This window comes from Amblyomma americanum, chromosome 2 (genome assembly GCF_052857255.1).
Source record: "Amblyomma americanum isolate KBUSLIRL-KWMA chromosome 2, ASM5285725v1, whole genome shotgun sequence".
Classification (NCBI taxonomy): Eukaryota; Metazoa; Arthropoda; class Arachnida; order Ixodida; family Ixodidae; genus Amblyomma; species Amblyomma americanum.
The window spans coordinates 141445701-141455482 of record NC_135498.1 but is presented as its reverse complement, the minus strand read 5'-3'; the positions used below and the strand labels follow the sequence as shown (position 1 = coordinate 141455482).

At 48.7% G+C, this 9782-nt stretch overlaps 1 pseudogene; it reads right to left on the bottom strand.

The window, feature by feature from the left end:
- Positions 1-472: 472 nt before the first annotated feature.
- LOC144120103 (uncharacterized) lies at positions 473-1338 on the bottom strand (annotated as a pseudogene).
- Between the last annotated feature and the right edge of the window lie 8444 nt (positions 1339-9782).

The window sequence follows — 9782 nt, the reverse complement described above, 5'->3', positions numbered from 1 at the left end:
TCGGCTCTTCAACCTTTTTTTATCATTCCTTCTCGTTCTAGCCTGTCCAGGTCTTCCTTAACCCTTTCTTTCATCGGTATAGAAATCCGCCGGGGTGTAGACACCGCGTACGGGACTACATTCGACACGAGGCGTATTGTATGTTCCCCAGGTATGGAGCCCGTCCCTTGGAATACCTTAGGATACCTAATTACTTTGTCGTCAGCAGTTAGCAGTTCATCTATGAAATGTACGATTCCTAGGGATTTGATTGCTGGCAATCCCAACAAGGGCGTGCGCAAGTTGTGCACGACGTAAATTGCTGCGAACGGTTTTCTTTCCAAACTACTTAAGCATCAAATTTTCTGATTGTACAGATGCCTGCATTGCTAGGCCCGATCAGAACACCTGCTCGGTTCAGGTAACGTGGAAGGAACGGAAAATTTTCACCTACGACAGTCACTTTTCCTCCGCTATCTAGTTTCATGCCAACCTAGTGGTCGTTTATCTGTACCTTGACGAAGTGCGCAGACGCTCTGTTCTGTGATTGCTCGACCGTACCAAGAAATTTCTTATCAGGTTCGGCAATGCCGTCGAGATTCCCGTCTGCCTGCTTTTTTCAGCATGCTGTTTCGAAGTGGCCCAACTATCGGCAGAACTTGCAACCTTCTTGTAGCGCTGGGCAACTGCTTCTCGGATGAGACTGACTGGCGCCGAAGCTGCAGCTCTTTTGACGATAAGCATCCTTCTGTCCACGTGAAAATGCTGTCTTTATCCCGGCTTTCCTAGACTTTACTGCGCCGACACAAGCTTCCGGAACCGTACAGTCGTTGACTTTTAGCTCAGCTTGCTGCTTCTTCACTATTTTGCTCGTGCGCGCTTTTGCCAAAGCAGTGTTCAGTGTGAGTTTCGGATCTATTTGTAGTTCTTCCGATAGAGCCTCATCGCGTAGACCGACTACGAATCTCTCTAATTAGGCGGGCCTTCATGTCTTTGAATTCGCATCTGTCTGCTAGCCTGCTTAGCTCGATTGCGAACTGGTCTGCAGTATCGCCCAGCTGCTGTCGGCATTGATTAAAGCGAGTACTCTCGTAGACCATTTTTGGTGTTGACAAATTGACTCTTAAACTTCGACTTTACGAAGCTGAGGTCCTTCATGTCTTCATTTTTTATATTTAGTGATCGAAGAATCTCCCACGACGTTCTGCCCATTGTATAGAGAAGAGTTCTTACTTGAACTTTGGCTGGTTTTTCGTGTAGTCCGCAGGCGAATCTAAAGTCGTCCAATTCGTACATCTAGGCGGGCCAGTCCGCGACGTTCTGGAATTCGAAGGACCTCGGAGACTTGATTCCCCCCATTACGAAGCGTTGCCTGTCGCCTGCCACCGCTACGACTTGCTCCTGTTGCAGGAGCTTCTGGTCATCTCCTTGTTGACAGTGCTATTGCGGTGCCTCATCACAGCCGGCCTTCATCCCACTTCTGACACGATTTCAGACCAGTCAGACAGACGCTCGCGGGGGGGTGACCAAGAAATGATCCCTTTTAATGCACCACTGCGCAATATATACAACGAGAACGGTCACGTGACTTATGGGAGAACTGGGTGAGGGAAAGGAAGGCATAGCGCATATCTCAGTGCGCATCAGTGGGACGGCCACGCGCACAGTGTTTATCACGATGACTGTCTCAATATCTAGAGGCAAAGTGAGAAAAATGTGCTTGGTTGGTGTTTCCGTGTTGTCGCGCCTTATTTTTATTCTGTAACCATTTGATACGTTTCGTTCTTTAAGTCCGTCTCGGGGCTCTTCATCTGTTTGCTACTTCAGGTCATCATCAGAAATTACTCCGTGAAAAGCATTCCATGAAGCCGCCGTGGTGTCTGAGTTGTTACGGCGCTCGACTGCTGGCCCGAAAGACGCGGGTTCGATCCCGGCAGCGGCGCTCGAATTTCAATGGAGGCAAAATTCTAGAGCCGCTTGTGCTGTGCGATGTCAGCGCACGTAAAAGAACCCCAGGTGATCGAAATTTCCAGAGCCCTTCACTACGGCGTCCCTCATAGCCTAAGTCGATTTGAGACGTTAAACCTCCATAAACCATACCCCAGAATTCAATGAACGATGCAGGCTGATTTTCACTGCAATTTCTCCTAATCTTTTCACTGCTGACAACCTCTCGTATTGATTAATGTAAATGACTTCCAATAGGAGGTCGCCATTTGCAAGTGTATTGATTTTGTGGCCTTGTCCGATGCTTTCAGTTAGTGTTCTTGTTACAGTGAAGGGTGACACCAGTCGTGGAGTTATGTCCGCGTGCTCGCTGCAGAGCACGTGGAACCTTGGAAAGTTACTTGCGCTTTTTTAAAGAGGAATTTGCAGTAACATCGGTGCGCACTCGTTTCGGAGGGCGATCGGATGCAAGAAGGGAAGTAGCCATAAAATAGTTTTCATTCAGCCATGGTGGCAGCCACCCACCATGGAGCCCAACGAGGGGACGGAACAGGGACTTCTAACAAAGTCCTGCCCTCGCCAGCTGTACACCGCGACTATAACTAAATATGGCGCAATTGAGGGTAGCTACTCCACACAAGGTTAACCCTAGCCGCCTATGAAGAAAGGAAAAAACCGGGAAACGAGAAGGAGACATGGCAGTAGTCAGAAGGAAGATAGGAAAGTAAAATATGCTGAGGAGGACAGGAAAAGGCGACTGCCAATTTTCCCCGGTCGGGTAAGGCCGGAGGTGCCGTCTACAGGAAGCTGGGGCCTAAGTGGTGTGTTACCTTCACCGAGGGGCCTTAAAGGTCCAAACGCCGGGCATCGGCTCAACCACCAGGATAGCCTTTTCCCTCGATACGGCAATGCCACGCAGGGCTAAGCTCGGGTGCTCGGGTGCGTGGGGACGCAGTTGTCACCATCATCCCCCTTCAGGGATGTCCCTGCGGATGGTCAGTAACCCGTGGTGTCGCAACGCACCAACAACTGCATGTAGCAGAGGCCCCTGCGGGGTTCTGTTCTGTATTGCGCCTAGATAAAATGTTTACCTAAGCAGTTTAGTACTCGTGCAAATCGGGTCGGCTCTACTGGGCGCTGGTATGCCAGAGGCAGTGATGAGCAACTCAATCCTTCTTCATTACTCATTACTTCAGGGCACCGCAATTGGATTTATTTACCCGTATTCTCGGGCTGCTTAAGAACTCAAGGCAGGAAACTAGAGCATAATAGTAATATTTCGGTGATTCAGTTGGTCCATGTTCATTGCGACCTTGCGATCTGACGGAATGCACACCGCCAAAATTATTATGGTCGAGTTTTCTGGTATCTTTTGCCCCTAAGTGGTGATGTTGAGGGATCGGCTTCTCTTGTATTTGCGGCGATGGTTTCAGATGACTACAGGTATCTCGAGGGAGCAGGGTAATCCGGACTCCTGGACGTAGTGCTAAGTGCAAGTGTTGGCCACTGGAGTGTGCCAATTTCCTCTCCCTGGGATCCTTTGTTGAGCCACAGGGCGATGTCCGCGTAGAGCGCGTGACCTATCCTCTGTGTGGCGTCAAGGAGGGGTGGAAGACCAGCCAGGACGATGTTGAATAGGAAGGTCGATATCGTTGACTGCTGTGGAGTGCCTTTATCAGGCATCAAGGATTTGTATCCCTTCCCTTACGGCGTGGTTCAGGTGTCCAACTATATATGAGACAGATACTGCGCCATTTCCTTTCGCTTAAAACCAATTATTATTATTATTATTATTATTAGCCCCCGACTTCGATCGTGTCCGCCCTTTCAAGTAGAAGGCCATTACGAAGTCATAAATCTGTCTTCTGTTGTTTTATTTATGGTTTATGGGTTTATGGTCCCAAATCAACATAGGTTATCAGGGGCGTCGGAGTGGAGGGGGCGCCCGATTTCGACTATCTGGGTTTTATAACGAGCACTTACATCGCACAGTACATGGCCCTCTGGCATGTCACCTCCATTGAAATCCGACTGTGTGTGTCTGTGAAAAACTTTACTTCAGGCAGGAAGCTTGAGGTAGCCGGAGCAACCTCTCGCAATCTCTAGGTGGGCTCCTCATTACAGGAGCCCATTGGCGACCGCCGCGACTCGGGCTCGGTGGACCAGGGCCTTCTGGCTTGCTAGGTCCGAGCTGCCGAGCAGGGCTGCCTCCCAGTCCTCCCGGGTGGGGTTGGGTTTGGGGGCGAGGTTCGGGGTTGACTGGCATGCCCACACCATGTGAAAGATGTCCGAAGACTTCTCCGCACAGTGTGGGCATTCTCCTGTACAGGCAGGATCAAAGTGTTTTAAAACTGCCGGGCACAGCAGCGTTTTGGTGTAAAGGCGGAGGAGTGTGCGTTCCTCCACCTTTGTGAGGCCATTACAAGGCTTGTGATAAATTGCATGGCCGAATTGGAATAATTCCGACCGTGACGGCAGGGATCGAACGTGCGTCTTTCGGGTCAGCAGCCGATCACCATGGCCACTGAGCCACCACGGCGGTTCCGTCTTCCGCTGTTTAGGGTGTTCACGCCGGTTAGTCCGGCTTCGTGGCTAACGTTGCCGAACGCTCCGTTGAGGTCGACAGCCAGCGTGATGTTCTTCCCACGTAGGGGGATGAGGGGCAGAACTTCTTCCTTGAGCTGCGGTCGCACGTCCTGCGCTGAGAGGTGAGGCTGGGCCAGAACATCGTGTGACATAGCGGATCGTTTCGCCTTAGCAGTCTTGTAGCAATTTTGGACTACTAGTTCATGGAGTTCCCCAGACAGGAAGTGATGGAAAATTGGTCTAAGGTGTCCCAGGCCGGGTAGTTTTCGAGGCTTTAGTATCAGGGAGATATCCGCGTGTGTCCACTCTTGGTGCCGCTTTGCCTGTTTTAAATAGGCGGCTGAATTATTCTCCGATGCTGGAGGTTTGCGTAAGGCGTAGGTTACACATAATGGCGCCCATGATCTTGTCGCCGATTGGTACCGTGTTCTTTGTGGAGGATGCGACATCGGTGCAGACTTCCTCCTCTGCTATGGATCGGTCGAGATGGTCGTTTCTTTCGCTTTAGCACATGCCGGATGGCTTCCTTGCCTTATGTATTTTTCGATGAGCCTTTCCACGAGGGCTTTTTCATACCCTAATCATAAACATTGGAGTGTCTTAATTTCTTCTGAGTTGCTCTTCTCGCAATCAGTGAAGTAATTGCTGATAGCCCAAGTACGTGCCGTTTCCAGGCTGACTTGCAGCGAATGGCAAAGATAGCCCTCGTTCCTTCGGGCCACAGCTAGTGCATATTGTTCTGCATGTTCCGTTATCTGTGTTACGCAGAAGCGAAACCTCCAATGTACTTCGTCCTCCTCCTTGTATGTGCCCTCGTCGCACCTCTCAGAGGTGAAGGAGGTGGTGGTCGACTTATGATGTCACCTCCGTTCTTTTGATCTTTTTGGCGTTGATGTCACGATTTTCTGAGTGTATTTAGTATGACTTCTCGAAATTCATTATGATAGTTTCGCTGTAGGCCTCCCGGAAGGCATTCCAATCCGTGATTACTGCCACCCCCTTAGATCTTTGCACCAAGATGTGGTTAGTGTAATGAATAAGGTGCGATGGTCGGTGCCCAGCTCTTTCCCAGCGCTGCGCAGCTCTCCTCTCTTTCATTTTTAACAAAGATTGCACCGAAGAACCAGTCACTACTAACAAGAAAACAAAACAGAAGAAAATTAAATGAATCGGAATTATAACTTCTGCCTTTCATTTTCAAAAAAGTAGTGCTACTCATTGAGCCACAGAATGGACGGCAGCGGGCGCATTTATTGGTTCTTTATTCTGTTGTCGCCGACATGCTCTATTTTCTGCTGTGCGGCGCTGATAATTACTTTTTTTTCAGAAGACATTAGGCATGTTCCGGTAGACCATAAAGCTATACATCCATATATCAAGGAGGGTGTGCTGAGCTTTCCAACAGCTCTGTCTTTTAGAGATAGTGAAAGCAACATCAATACATAACTAGAGAGACGAGCAAGGGAAGGGTAGGTTATTGGTGGCGTAAAAGCAGAATGAAGAAACTGCGCGAACCGTCACACAAATAAAATATCGCTTATAGCTTGGAAATAACTTATAATGAGAAAAAAGGTTAGGATTTGAAGTAAACAAAGAACTAAACTAAAGCAGAAAATTTCAAGGTCGCTTAATTAGCACAACCTGTTGACAATGCAATAGCATTAGTTTTCTTTTTCATCAATTCAGTCACACCAATGATAATTGAAGTTCTGGGTTCATATTTCCCGCTGATGTGTGTTTTGTTGCATACTCGTCAGATGGCGCTGAGATGCGACTCTTTTTTTTTTTGTTGCAAACAAGGCGATCACGCGTTCGAAATTCGGCTCACACATGTAATTGTCCCCGTTCTCCTGCTTTTGGATTGACTTGTGCACTTATGGCAGGTGATAAAGACTGCGACATCCAAAGCACAGCGCGAGAGGCAGGCAGTTTTTAACACTACGGATGCTATTGTGCGGCGATGGTGCAGTGGTTTAAAGCCGCCAGCGAAAGTGATGTGTTTATGCCGCCGCGGGCTCGAGTTCCAATTGCGTCGGTAAGGTTTTAATGTAGGAATGCATTCAATGGCTACAAAACAAAATTCTTGGCACTCCAATACAAGTTACACATATGCACAGGCAATCATTAAAGGCTTTTATAACGAAATTAAACAAAATGTAAGGCGGGGGTTTATTTAAAAGAGCTGGGAGGAAGGGAGCAGCGGCGAAAACAATCCGAGGGCGACCAGGTCGGGCACAGACACACGTGGCGATAGCAATACGGCTGACGCGCAGGGCCATCTTCTTCGTTTTCACGAGTCATCTGCTTTTTCTGGGTCATCATCTTCTGCACAAAAACATTATCTATACGTTGATATACGTTAATATACCATGCCGAATAGGCGTGACTGTTGCCGAAAAGTAAAACAGGAGTTCCCGGGTTCGAACCCGACCGCGGCGGCTGCGTTTTTATGGAGGAAAAACGCTAAGGCGCCCGTGTGCTGTGCGATGTCAGTGCACGTTAAAGATCCCCAGGTGGTCGAAATTATTCCGGAGCCCTCCACTACGGCACCTATTTCTTCCTTTCTTCTTTCACTCCCTTCCTTATCCCTTCCCATACGGCGCGGTTCAGGTGTCCAACGATATATGAGACAGATACTGCGCCATTTCCTTTCCCCAAAAACCAATTATTATTATTACTTATGTGCAATAAATACAACCAGAGAATGGTACAGAGGGAGCAAAAAATAATGTGCCCCTCTAGCTTGTCCGGCCATAGTACTGACAGAACTAAGAGGGGAGGAGGTTGATAGCGCGGAGCAAGAAAGATTTCCACTCTCATACAACACTGAAAACCGGCATCGCCCACACTACAAGGGGGGGGGCGGTACATGTTACAAATCCAGACGCGCCAATCTTATTTGAAAGAGTGTCACTAAGTGAGGTTGAGAAAATACAAAGCGCACCCCCCTCAGTATTGCATTTGTGACACCGTGGCTCAGCTCCCCAGTTGTGAAATGAAGGCGGTCGACCAGCGCCGCAACCAGAACCTCGCCACCAACCGACAGCTCTTCATCTACGAAGGTCTGCATGACGAGCCATTCATTTGTCAGGAGCGGGAACATGGCGCGGACTTCTGCCAAGCCTCTCCGCTTCCGAAGAACATACAACTTCTGTCCGTAAAGTTCCGACACTGAGTCCAATAAAAAAATGCGTTTAACATTGAAATCATTTATGCCGCACACCTTCGAAATAGTCTTCCTTGCAGTATATACACAGCTTCCAACGCATCTTGTCGTTTTGTAAACAGTTGTAAAACGCTTATTTTGGCAGGGCTGTCAGCTCCTTTGTCGTGGCGTCTTCAATGGCCGCCACGCTCCCCATCCAGTGACCTTTTAGGGCTTTCTTCACACGAAGAAACAGGAAAAAATCTCTTTCGGAGAGGTCAGGCGAGTATGGCGGATGGGGAAGTACAGTAATACTGTGCTTGGGGATAAATGTCACGCTGAGAGCAGTGTGCGGCCATGCGTTATCGTGGAGAAGGCTCCATTGTCCAGGTCCACATAAGTCGGCGATGGCGTCGCAGTCCATCAGGCACGTGTTGGATCACGCGGATATAAAACTCCTGATTCACCGTCTGCCTTTGTGGGACGAACTCGGGGTGTATGACACCTCTGGCGTTGATAAAAACTATCAGCATGGTCATTGTTTTGGCCTTCTGTCGCCGGACCTTTCTCGACGCCGGAGAGTTTGTGTACCTCCATTCTGCGCTCTGCCTCTTTTTTGAGGACCGCATTGAAAACACCATGTTTCGTCTTCAGCAATGATGCTGTCGACGAATGCAGCATCATTCTCTGCCTCGAAGAGCAAATCAGCGCTCACTGATTCCCACGTGTCCTTCTGGTCTTGTGTGAGGGAGTGCGGCACAAGTCTGGCATTCAGCTTTCGTTTCCTCAAGTTCTCACGCAAAATTTCGTCTCATGTTGTCTTAATAATGTCGAGAGCACCTGATAGCATGTGGACGATAATGGTGCTGTCTTGCTTTACGATTTGCCTGATCCGAGCCACGTTGTTTTCATTCCGTGAGGTTGAACGGCGCCCCTGCCTCGTGTCGTCTTCCACCGCAGTTCTCCCCGAAACGAACCTCTTGTGCCACTCGAAAACTCGCGCCCGCGATAATGTCGCGTTGCCGTGAGCGTCACCAAGGAGCTCACACGTCTGTCTGGCTGTCTTGTCAAGCTTCACAGAGAATTTTACGTTTACACGCTGTTCGAGGTGGACGTCCATCTATCCACGTTCACTCACAGTAGAATGCACAGACGACTAGTGACGACGTATTTTTCTACGTATTGTCATCGAACGGCTGTCAGAGGAAATAACATAAATAACTCAGGTTAGCCGGAAAAGATGGCACTACACATACGCAACAACACTTGTTTTTAGGAATCATTTCTACAGAAGAAAATATATCACTCTCGACTCGAAACTATACGGACAAAAATTGTGCATCACTACTGTGATCAGAAAGCGCTCGAACACTGAGCGACATCACGAATGTCGCTGTCGCGGGCGAACTCTAAAGATGCGATAGATTAGCAGCGACAAACTCAGAGCCACGAAGCATTTTTCGAGGGCCTGCCGCTGTATTTCAAGTTCGTTGTACTTCGGGAAGCTCGAGTTGGGCACGACGTCCCACCCTGCAAGGCATTCTCGGAAATACTTTCCGCCGAAGCATCATTCGCGGACTTGGATTTCTTTTGGCAAAACAGTGGTCACAAAAGCTGTCCCTTTTGAAGGAGACCTTATAGCTGCCTCTTCTTCAATAAGGCCAAAAACGGCGACCGCTGCACTGATGCGCGCAAGGGGCGTCATTTGCAACCTTACAAAATTACGGAGGGAATTTAAGACTTCTTATGTGCTGTGAATGTGAAAGCATGTCTCATCGTGGGCCATTTGTTTACTAGCTAGTACTAGTCAGCAACCAGTACGAGTTTCTCAAACGTTTTTAGTGTGTGTAAAGGCTTTTGAACCACCGGTCTTTATCCTATAGGCCATTGACGAAAAAGCCAATGAGTATGTATACATTGGACCCTCTGTTTACTCTCTTGTGGTTGCAAAGACAGCTGTGCTGATGACGTCATTCAAGTTTTCGGACCATTTCGTCCAAACTATAATACTTGGTTTTGCTACCGATGATCTATGTAGTGCCTTCGCTTGAAAAGGACATTGCTTGTTAAGCCTGTGGCCCCATATGTCGCTCTGACAGAAAGGCCGACTCGCCGTGCCCAGCCA